At 39.1% G+C, this 12,355-nt stretch overlaps 1 protein-coding gene across 1 annotated transcript in view; it reads right to left on the bottom strand.

The window, feature by feature from the left end:
* LRBA (LPS responsive beige-like anchor protein) overlaps positions 1-12,355 on the bottom strand; it is a 746,337-nt gene that overhangs the window by 374,053 nt on the left and 359,929 nt on the right. The window lies entirely within an intron of this gene.

Below are 12,355 nucleotides of genomic sequence, written 5' to 3'. Positions count from 1 at the left end.
TGCAGGCAGACGCTTTACCGCATGAGCCACCAGGGAAGTCGTACTATCAGTAAGATAACCAAAAACTTGAAAACTTTTTGTCTATAGCATATGTATACTGGTGGGCATGAGGCATGTAGGGAGACAGGAAGATGGAAAAGTCTCCAACAGAAATCTTCAAAAGGTCGCTTGAAATAAGCCCTCTATATAAACAGTATTTTGTTGTTGTTCAATCACTACGTCATGTCCAATTCTTTGCAAATCCACGGCCTGTAGCATGTGAGGCTTCCCTGTCCTTTACCATCTCCTGGAGTTTGCTCAAATCCATGTCCCCTGAGGTGGTGATGCCATCTAACCATCTCCTCCTGTCCCCTTCTTCTCCTCCTACCTTCAACCTTTCCCAGCATCAGGGTTTCTTCTTATATGTAGTATAAAATACCCAACTGATTTATTTCATTTGGCTTCCAAATTAGCCATTGATTTTTTTAAATTTTTGTATACTTATGAATGAAAACGTCCATATATGTTACAAAGTATATTCAGGAATCCATTTTCAATTTCGGTTTTTCTTCCTTGTTCCTCTATCCCCCTTGAAGTCATTTTTATTAGTTTCTGAGTTAAAACTTCCATTTTTCAAAATATAAGAAAATATATTTATAGTTATATTTGCTGCTCACTTTCTCAGATAAATGGTAGCATGCTGTACATGTTTTTCTCCACCTTGTTTTGCTCATTTTTCCTAGCGCCCATTTTTTAAGCAGTTTATAGAGCTGTTTGGTACCTCTAATTTTCTTGAAGAGATCTCTAGTCTTTCCCATTCTGTTGTTTTCCTCTATTTCTCTGCACTGATCCCAAGAAGGCCTTCTTATTTCTTCTTGCTATTCTTTGGAACTCTGCATTCAGATGCTTCTATCTTTCCTTATCTCCTTTGCTTTAGGCTTCTCTTCTATTCACAGCTATTTGTAAGGCCTCCCCAGACAGCCATTTTGCTTTGTTGCATTTCTTTTCCAAGGGGATGGTCTTGATCCCTATCTCGTGTACAATGTCACGAACCTCATTCCATAGTTCATCAAGCACTCTATCAGATCTAGGCCCTTAAATCTATTTCTCACTTCCACTGTATAATCACAAGGGATTTGATTTAGGTCATACCTGAATGGTCTACCAGTTTTCCCTACTTTCTTCAATTTAAGTCTGAATTTGCTAATAAGGAGTTCATGATCTGAGCCATAGTCAGCTCCGGGTCTTGTTTTTGTTGACTGTATAGAGCTTCTCCATCTTTGGCTCAAAGAATATAATCAATCTGATTTCGGTGTTGACCATCTGGTGATGTCCATGTGTAGAGTCTTCTCTTGTGCTATTGGAAGACGGTGTTTGCTATGCCAAAGCCTTTGACTGTGTGGATCACAATAAACTGTGGAAAATTCTGAGAGAGTTGGGAATACCAGACCACCTGACCTGCCTCTTAACAAATCTGTATGCAGGTCAGGAAGCAACAGTTAGAACTGGACATGAAACAACAGACTGGCTCCAAATAGGAAAAGAGGACGTCAAGGCTGTATATTGCCACCCTGCTTATTTAACTTCTATGCAGAGTACATCATGAGAAACACTGGGCTGGAAGAAGAACAGCTGGAATCAAGATCGCCGGGAGAAATATCAATAACCTCAGATATGCAGATGACACCACCCTTATGGCAGAAAGTGAAGAGGAACTAAAAAGCCTCTTGATGAAAGTGAAAGAGGAGAGTGAAAAAGTTGGCTTAAAGCTCAACATTCAGAAAATGAAGATCATGGCATCTGGTCCCATCACTTCATGGGAAGTAGATGGGGAAAGAGTGGAAACAGTGTCAGACTTTATTTTTGGAGGCTCCAAAATCACTGCAGATGGTGATTGCAGCCATGAAATTAAAAGACTCTTGCTCCTTGGAAGAAAAGTTATGACCAACCTAGACAGCATATTCAAAAGCAGAGACATTACTTTGCCGACTAAGCTCCGTCTAGTCAAGGCTATGGTTTTTCCTGTGGTCATGTATGGATGTGAGAGTTGGACTGTGAAGAAGGCTGAGCGCTGAAGAATTGATGCGTTTGAACTGTGGTGTTGGAGAAGACCCTTGAGAGTCCCTTGGATTGCAAGGAGATCCAACCAGTCCATCCTGAAGGAGATCAGCCCTGGGATTTCTTTGGACGGAATGATGCTAGAGCTGAAACTCCAGTACTTTGGCCACCTCATGCAAAGAGTTGACTCATTGGAAAAGACTCTGATGCTGGCAGGTACTGGGGGCAGGACGAGAAGGGGATGACTGAGGATGAGATGGCTGGATGGCATCACGGACTCAATGGACGTGAGTCTGAGTGAACTCCGGGAGTTGGTGATGGACAGGGAGGCCTGGCGTGCTGCAGTTCATGGCATTGCAAAGAGTCGGACACGACTGAGCAACTGAACTGAACTGAACTGATAGAGCTGTTGCTCACTGTGTGGATGCACAATGGTTTATTCAATCTGTTTCCTACACTGAAAGAGCATCTTGGCTATTTCTTATTTTTTACTATTACAAATAGTGCTGTGATTACTAGCCTTGGTACAAACATCTTTTCAATTATTTTTGCCATCAACAATTTAAGATAGATTACTAAAATTAGAATCAGGTAATAAATGTATATATTATTTTTGTAGATACAGCAAAACTGCACTCCATAGGAATTATTTAACTTTGTGTTTTCTCTAGGAATGCACACTGTAACACCCCATGAGGATAGACACACAAACTGTCATTCGTCAAATCAAAAGTCTGCTGGGAGATACACAAATGTACTAGAAATAGCCAGTATTCTGTACCAATTTTTTTATACCACTGCCAAGAGCAACACTTAACCTATTTATTCCGCTCAGTAAAAAAATAGGGATGCTAATGAAAACTAATTATTCTTCAGGACTATTTTAGTAGTCTAACAATTATATTTTCACATGATTTCAAAATATCAAACTCTATCCAATTAAAAATCTTAGTGCCATGGAACCTCAAGCGTTTGCAAACAGCTATTCTCTTGAAAGTGAGTGAGGCCAACCGTCACTCCTCATATTTTCTCCTCACCTACACTGAGACTATCTCGTAATGGCGAGAGGGGCTCCTAAGGATAAGACTCTGTCAAGTTTCTCACTTCTCTGCCCACAAAATATCTGCCATCTGGAATCCACACCACCAATTCTAATTGTAGCTGCCACTGCTGCTAAATCCATTGCCCCTCCAAACTGTGGGGGTTTTTTAAATTTTTTAATACTCTTTATACCTTCTACCATGCTTCTCAGCTCCCAGACTTAAAACTGCAAGGATTAGCCAAGATTCTCATTTTTATCTAGTGGGGAAATGATGAAATGTATATAGCAACCTTCTCATGGACATTAATTCTGACTAAGTGCTCAGGAACTGCTTCTATATTATCAAAGAAGACTTACTAGTATTTTGTTCATGTTTGTGTGTTATGGTCACTTTCAACTGTTTTTATATCCAGAAGTGACATAAGGCCAGCCTTGAAACTTCACTGCATCTTTTTTTACAAAACAAGCCATATTATTTATTTATTTTAAATTTTTATTTTTACTTTATTTTACTTTACAATGCTGTATTGGTTTTGCCATATGTTGACATGAATCCACCATGGGAGTACATGCATTCCCCTCCCACCTCCCTCCCCATAACATCTCTCTGGGTCATCACCTTGCACCAGCCCCAAGTATGCTGTATCCTGCGTCGGACATAGACTGGCAATTCGATTCTTAAAGGATAGTATACCTGTTACAATGCCATTCTCCCAAATCATCCCACCCTCTCCCTCTCCCTCTGAGTCCAACAGTCCATTATACACATCTGTGTCTCCTTTGCTGTCCTGCATACAGGGTCGTCATTGCCATCTTTCTAAATTCCATATGTATGTGTTAGTATACTGTATTGGTGCAAAACAAGCCATATTATTTAATACTAATAGACCTGGCTTAAATTGTCTGATCTTCACCTGCATGACAAAATTAGGGTTCATCAGACTATAAAATCATTTTTTATGCCTGCTATAGCACTACTCATTATGAAAGTGAAAATTCCTCAGTTGCGTCTGACTCTTTGAAACCTCATGGAATGTAATTAATTCATGGAACTCTCCAGGCCAGAATACTGGAGTGGGTAGCCTTTTGCTTCTCCAGGGGATCTTCCCAGCCCAGGGATGGAACCCACGTCTTCTGCATTGCAGGCAGATTCTTTACCAGATGAGCCAATAGGGAAGCCCAAGAATACGGGAGTGGGTAGCCTATTCCTTCTCCAGCAGATCTTTCCGACCCAGGAATCAAACCAGGGTCTCTTGCATCGCAGGCAGATTCTTTACCAACTAGGCTATCAGTTCAGTTCAGTCACTCAGTCGTGTCTGACTCTTTGCGACCCCATGAATCGCAGCATGCCAGGCCTCCCTGTCCATCACCAACTCCCAGAGTTCACTCAAACTCATGTTCATCAAGTCAGTGATGCCATCCAGCCATCTCGTCCTCTGCCGTCCCCTTCTTCTCCTGCCCCCAATCCCTCCTGGCTTCAGAGTCTTTTCCAATTAGTCAACTCTTCGCATGAGGTGGCCAAAGTATTGGAGGTTCAGCTTCAGCATCAGTCCTTCCAATGAACACCCAGGACTGATCTCCTTTAGAATGGACTGGATGGATCTCCTTGCAGTCCAAGGGACTCCCAAGAGTCTTCTCTAACACCACAGTTCAAAAGTATCAATTCTTCTGCACTCAGCTCTTCACAGTCCAACTCTCATATCCATACATGACCACTGGAAAAACCATACCCTTGACTAGACAGATCTTTGTTGGCAAAGTAATGTCTCTGCTTTTCAATATGCTATCTAGGTTGGTCATAACTTTTCTTCCAAGGAGTAAGCGTCTTTTAATTTCATGGCTGCAATCATCATCTGCAGTGATTTTGGAGCCCCCCAAAATAAAATCTGACAGTGTTTCCGTCTATTTCCCATGAAGTGATGGGACCAGATGCCATGATCAGGGAAGCCCACTATTCAGTATAGTTTACAAAAATATCCTTAAAGCATATCCTATGAAACATTCTCTTGGCTGCAGTAGTCGTTCAGGTCACAATACTCATTACTAGATAAATATTTAGTGAACACTAAAATGTTACACTAAAATGTAAGATCCATGAGGGCAGGAAATTTTGTCTCTTTAATTTACTGCTAGATACCCCGTGCTGAGAACAGTGCTTGCATACAGCAATCCTTAATAATTTCTATAAATATTTATTGAATGATTACACTAATATATAAAGTACTATGAAAATATTATGGACAGAGACAACCTCTGATATTAAGGGACTGCTGATCTGCATGGGGGCTACATATAAATTAAAAGCTCAAATATTTAATGTATAAGACAAAGAAGTGGTGCTGACTACCAACATTATAGGAGCTTCTAGAATTCAAATACCATGAGCCAGGGCAATAATCCTTATTCACATGTGGCTTTTAAGAAAAAGCAGGGCTCACAGAAATACGGACGAGAGATGTACAGGTAGATGGAATGAGGTGAGCAAATGTACAAAACTAGGGAAGGACAAGAAGCGATCTATGAGAAGACAGGCTACACTAATGAAGGAGATGAGTCTGTTGTGCTTTTTTTAAAAGACAAATCACACTTCAAGCTTAACTGTACTTTAAAACTCACAGTTTTTTCTTTATCCTTAATAGATGCTGAAACATTGCAAGGTTGTAAAGCAAATGTAAGTTTTTTCCCTAGCAATATCAATCTCGATGGGTTATAATTTTATTATTAATGTCACTTGTTTCTGATATATAGAAGCATTTAACTTTGTGTTTATATGTAAAGTTAAAGAAGAGTATTTACACTGAAGATTCACAGTTCATATTGTGGAAAAAATAATTAGGTTCCAGAAGAACATAGCTTAAAATTTTTAAAAATACATTAAAATAGTATAATTTCTCTGAAAACTAAAATTAATGTTTTAAAAATGATTTTAACTTTTTTAGGTATTCATGTAACAGAGTAAAGCAAAGTTAGTTCTAGGTTTTCTATTCAAAAATACTGAATATTTAATTCTAATGTATTAATAATGATAATACTACTAAATGTGTATGTTTACCATGGGCCTAAAACTATTTTAAGTGCTTTACATACAATTGTCATAGAATTAATAATATAAAGTTTAACAGTGTGCTTTCTTAAAGTTATTCTCTTAATAATTTTATGGTGCTTAGTTCTTAGATGTAATGTTTTATGTGCCATTATTTTGCTTTTACTGCAAAAGAAAGATCTGGCTCCCAAAGATAAAGGAGATTTTTGGTAAATGGTGAAGGTAAAGAAATAAATGACCCACTTGGCTCGTGTGTAATTACACTGCCTGAGATTGTAACAATCTATCACATGGAGGAGGATGACACCACACGAAGGGGTGAGTCAGAGGAGATAGCCTTTGACTAACTACGGGACCCTGACGATCGATACTCCACAGATAGTGTGCTCGCAAAAACAATTGAATTCTAAAAAAGTTTGAAAATAGATTCCCCCTTTTTTCTGATACTGATCAGAGACCTATCTTGACCTTATTCTCAAAGAGCCATACTTTCTTAAAAAGGTATATGAAAAACATAAATCCTTTCTATCTCTGGATTGTTCTTTCAAATGAGCATTTAAAACATTTAGATTATAATGACAATCCTGCAAGAAAAAATCCTACTGAAATACTTATTTCATTATTACATAAACATGCTTTCTCAATTAGCTGTTAAAAGTTATCATAATACTGAACACATGACAGGTACATATCCCAAAGACAGAAAATATAAAATCTAGTGGAAAATTAAAATTTCTAAAAGAGGTTTCAGTATACATACTGAACTAGATATTTATAAGTAGCCTACAATTTGGTTACATAAAAAATAAGCAGAAGGAAACTTTAGAAATAAAAGGAAATTTTGAGTCCACAGAACGTTTTACAAAATAAATTTAAAGGATAATCCTAGTATCACTTTATTTTAAATCCTTAGACTGACTGTATCTCAGAGTAACTCCTATTACGTTAAGATGTTTTAAAATTCAGCCTGTGTACATATGCACTCAGTCATGTCCGACTCTTTGCAACCCCATGGACTGTAGCGCACCAGGCTCCTCTGTTCATTGGATTCCCAACCAAGAATACTGGAGTGGGTAGCCATTTCCTTTTCCAGGGGAACTCACCAAACGAGGCAGGGAACCTGTGTCTCTTGCACTTCCTGCATAGGTAGGTGGACTCTTTACAAGCTGCTTCAAACAGTATAGTTCTTTCCCTTCATTTTCAAATTCCCAGTTCAGTAGCTTAGCCATGTAAAACTCTGTGACCTCATGAACTGCAGCACGCCAGGCTTCCTTGTTCATCACCAGCTCCCAGAGCTTACACAAACTCATGTCCATTGAGTCAGCGATGCCATCCAACCATCTCATCCTCTGTTGTCCCCATCTCCTCCATCCTTCAATCCTTCCCAGCATCAAGGTCTTTCCAAATGAGTAAGTTCTTCGCATCAGGCGGCTAAAGTATTGGAGTTTCAGCTTCAGCATCAGTCCTTCCAATGACTATTCAGGACTGATCTCCTTCAGAATGGACTGGCTGGATCTCCTTGCAGTCCAAGGGATTCTCAAGTCTTCTCCAACACCACAGTTCCAAAGCATCAGTTCTTCGGCGCTCAGCCTTCTTCACAGTCCAACTCTCATATCCATACATGACCACTGGAAAAACCATAGCCTTGACTGCATGGACTTTGTTAGCAAAGTAATGTCTCTGCTTTTTAATATGCTGTCTAGGTTGGTCGTAACTTTTCTTCCAAGGCACAAGAATCTTTTAATTTCATGACTGCAGGCACCATCTGCAATGATTCTGGAGCCCCCAAAAATAAACTCTGTCACTGTTTCCATCGTTTCCCATTCTATTTGCCATGAAGGGATGGGACCAGATGCCATGACCTTCATTTTCTGAATGTTGAGTTTTAACCCAGCTGTTTCACTCTCCTCTCTCATTTTCATGAAGAGGCTCCTTAGTTCTTCTTCATTTTCTGCCATAAGGGTGGTATCATCTGCATATCTGAGGTTACTGATATTTCACCTGGCAATCTTGATTCCAGCTTGTGCTTCATCCAGCCCAGGGTTTCTCATAATGTACTCTGCCTATTAGTTAAATAAGCAGAGTGACAATATACAGCTTTGAAGCACTCCTTTTCAATTCTGAACCAGTCCATTGTTCCACATCCGCTTATAACTGTTGCTTCTTGAACTGCATACAAATTTCTCAGGAGGCTGGTATGGTGGTCTGGTATTCCCAACTCTTGAAGAATTTTCCACAGTTTGTTGTGATCCACACAGTCAAAGGCTTTGGCATAGTCAATAAGCAGAAGTAGATGACTTTCTGGAATGCTCTTGCTTTTTCTATGATCCAATGGATGTTGGCAATTTGATCTCTGGTTCCTCTGTCTTTTCTAAATCAAGCTTGAACATCTGGAACTTCTCAGTTCATGCACTGTTGAAGCCTGGCTTGGAGAAATTTGAGCACTACTTTGCTAGCACTGAGATGAGTGTAATTGTGCAGTAGTTTGAGCATTCTTTGGCATTGCCTTTCTTTGTCCTTTTCTAGTCCTGTGGCCACTGCTGAGTTTTCCAAATTTGCTGGCATATTGAGTGCAGCATTTTCAGAGAATCATCTTTTAGAATTTGAAATTGCTCAACTGGAATTCCACCACCTCCACTAGCTTTGTTCATAGTGATGTTTCCTAAGGCCCACTTGACTTCACATTCCAGGATGTCTGGCTCTACAAGAGTTATCACACCATCATGGTTAATTGGGTCACAAAGATCTTTTTGTATAGTTCTTCTATGTATTCTTGCCACCTCTTCTTAATGTTTTCTGCTTCTGTTAGGTCCATACCATTTCTGTCCTTTATGGTGCCCATCTTTACATGACATGTTCCCTTGGTATCTCATTTTCTTGAAGAGATCTCTAGTCTTTCTCATTGTATTATTTTCCTCTCTTTCTTTGTATTGATCACTGAAGAAGGCTTTCTTATCTCTCTTTGCTATTCTTTGGAACTCTGCATTCAGATGGGCATATCCTTCCTTTTCTCCTTTGCCTTTAGCTTCTCTTCTTTTCTCAGCATTTTTTTTCCCTCAGCTTTTTGTAAGACCTCCTCTAACAACCGTTTTGCCTTTTTCCATTTATTTTTCCTGGGGATGGTTTTCATCACTGCCTTCTACACAATGTTACAAACGTCTGTCCATAGTTCTTCAGGTACTCTATCAGATCTGATCCCTTATCTATTTCTCACTTCCACTGTATAATCATAAAGGATTTAATTTAGGTCATACCTGAATGGTCTAGTGGTTTTCCCTACTTCCTTCAATTTAACTCTGAATTTGTCAATAAGGAGTTCATGATCTGAGCCACGGTCAGCTCCTGGTCTTGTTTTTGCTGACTGCATAGAGCTTCTCCATTTTTAGCTGTGAAGAATATAATCAATCTGATTTCACTTTTGACCATCTGGTCATGTCCATGTGTAGAGTCATCTCTTCTGGAGTTTTCAGACACTGTATATAAATTATCTGAAACTAAAAAGTCAAATATCTAAAATACACTTCAAAGCCTGAAAGGGATAATAAAGGGGAAAGCAAAATCTACTCTAAATTCTAACACATTTTCTTTTTGACAGAGGCTTATTTTCTCACAAATAGAATATAATCCATAATATTTCATAAATTATGAAGTAAAAGATCATAAAATTAAACTTTATAGGAAGTTTAGACTTTGTACTGATACCAAAATATCACTATTGCAGAGGATAAGAGAGTGAATGCATGACAGCATCCATCCAATTACTACAAAATGGATTTTGCAGAATGTCAGAATGAGAAGGGACACTACATGAAACACAGTATATATTGTCTTCGTTCTTCAGTGCTGCTGCAGTCTGATCCCTTCCAAAGTACAAATTGTTAGGATAAGTGAATCATCTCGGAAGCTTAAAAGAATCCAGATAAATAACCAAGCCTCTGAGCAATTCAATTCTAAATGTAGACGAGGTTGAAAACTATGGCTTTATCTCTTTGAAAAGGTGAAAAGGCTTTGAAAGAAATAGAAAGAATCAAAGCAAACTATGCAATGGGAATACTGTTTAATAACAAAGATGATTATATTTACTCCCAAATCTCCAAAGGATGAAAGCATATGGATTACAGGAAAGCCTCAACAAACTTTATCAGTTGGCAACTTAACTAGATTAACAAATAACTGTTAAAATGCAAATATAACGAGTAAATTCGCTGGATTGTTCGTATTTGTACCTTGACATAATGTATTTAACAAAATGTAATCTAGCTAAAGTCCCTTTCAGTTTACGGAATTTGACCATCTGAGGGCAACTGGTCATTCTGGGAACAGAGAAATCTAGGATGTAGATCCTGAATCTCTAGAGAAAAGTTTTTGTTATTGTTCAGTTGCTCAGTCATGTCCAACTCTTTGAGACTCCAAGGCCTGCAGCACGCCAGGTTTCCCAGTCCTTCATCCTCTCCCTGCATATATGGTGCCGTCAAAGACAAAACCTTGAAGGCACCATATACACAGGAAGACAGACAACTGTTGGTCAGACCAGGGTAAAGTAAGGCAGCAAAGGCATGTCAAACCCATGAGAGAAGGTATGCCAGTGAGTATGATCTCTATTATTACCTACAAACGTTTGTTAGTACACCAAATATAAGTACAAGATATAAGTATATAATATAATACAAGTATAAGAACTATTTTGAATATAGTAAATGTAATGCCTGAATATGGAGTTTACTCCTATGTTTCCCATTCAACTAAGATATTAACAGTTATATCCAACCCTTTCCTGTTAAAAAAAAATGTAAGAATAAAAGTGTAAGAAGAAACATCTATACATTCTCATGTCGGTGTTCTCTCCCTCAGTTGGTGTCAAGCACTGCCAAGTACATCTAGTATGCTCCATGCACTTGTCCAAGGGTTAAGAATACTAAAATGAAGACATTACATTCTTTCATTCTCTAAATAAGGCTTCTCCAGTGGCTCAGTAGGTAAAGAATTCACCTGCAGTACAGGAGATGCGGGATCTTCCCATCCCTTGGAGGAGGAAATGGCAGCCCTGCAGTACTTGTGCCTGAAAAATCCCAGGGATGGAGGAGCCTGGCAGGCTACAGTTATGGGGCCACAGGGGTCGGACACAACTAAGAGCACACAGAGCACTATTCTCTAAATATCTGTCAGTACAGTGGGATAACAGAAGAATGTGTAGGTAATGTATGACTATATACATACAATGTGTGCACCAGAGCTGCTGCAGAAGGTCACCACAGGAGATGACTGCTGGTCGACACACAAACCAGACCTCAGCAACTGGAGACTCTATTCCCTCCATGCACTTGCAACGCAAGCTGTGCCCACTGTTCTCACACAGGAGCCACGTCAAGGACATAGCATCCAGAGCGTAAATGTTACTCCAACTATCTGGCCTGTATAATTCACATTAAGGCCACTACATAAACTTGTAACATTCTCAGGGTGGGTGTAGAGATCGACTCATCCAGTAGCTGGGCAAGCCAAGCCTCATGTCCAAGTTCCTTTGCTCATTTAAACTGTCACCTACCAATCTAGAGTGGTCTGCCTCTTCCTATGGTCTCTCCTTGCCCTCTGTGTACAGGGCCAGTTTTGAACATCACCTGGTTTAACTCTGGGGGTTGCAAACCAACAAGTGCTTTGATATATACATCTATCAAGTGCTATCATAACACATATACGCAAGGAAATAATCTATCAGGTAATGCTTTTATTTTTAGTGAAATTATGAGTTTATTTAAAAAGATGACATAAGAGGGCAATAATATACAGTTTCTACATTCTCTTTTTTCCACCCAGAATCTCTGTCTTTATGGTTACATTGAAATGGAAATTAATCTCTTTTTAATACTTAACATTTGAAACAAACCACTTTAGTATGTTGCATTTCAATTGAAACAACAAAGAGTATAAAGATAACCCCATCAGTGTTTTTTTCAAAATCACCTTGTTTGGCTTTCAAAGATTTTTAAATACAGGTTGATGATGATGGTTTATTCACTAAATCGTGTCCAGACTCTTGCAGCCCCATGGACTATAGCCTGCCAGACTTCTTTGTCCACAGGATTTCCCAGGCAAGAATACTGGAGTGGGTTGCCATTTCCTTCTCCAATGGATCAGGTAATGCTTTTGAGAAGAGGAGACAAAGGCTTGTAAAGTACTCTGAGGCAGACATATTTCAGAAAAAATTTTAAAGATAAATAGGAGCTAAGCAAACA

The sequence above is a fragment of the Budorcas taxicolor genome, chromosome 17 (assembly GCF_023091745.1).
Source record: "Budorcas taxicolor isolate Tak-1 chromosome 17, Takin1.1, whole genome shotgun sequence".
Classification (NCBI taxonomy): domain Eukaryota; kingdom Metazoa; phylum Chordata; class Mammalia; order Artiodactyla; family Bovidae; genus Budorcas; species Budorcas taxicolor.
The sequence above is the reverse complement of the archived record's forward strand: the minus strand, read 5'-3'. Positions and strand labels throughout refer to the sequence as shown.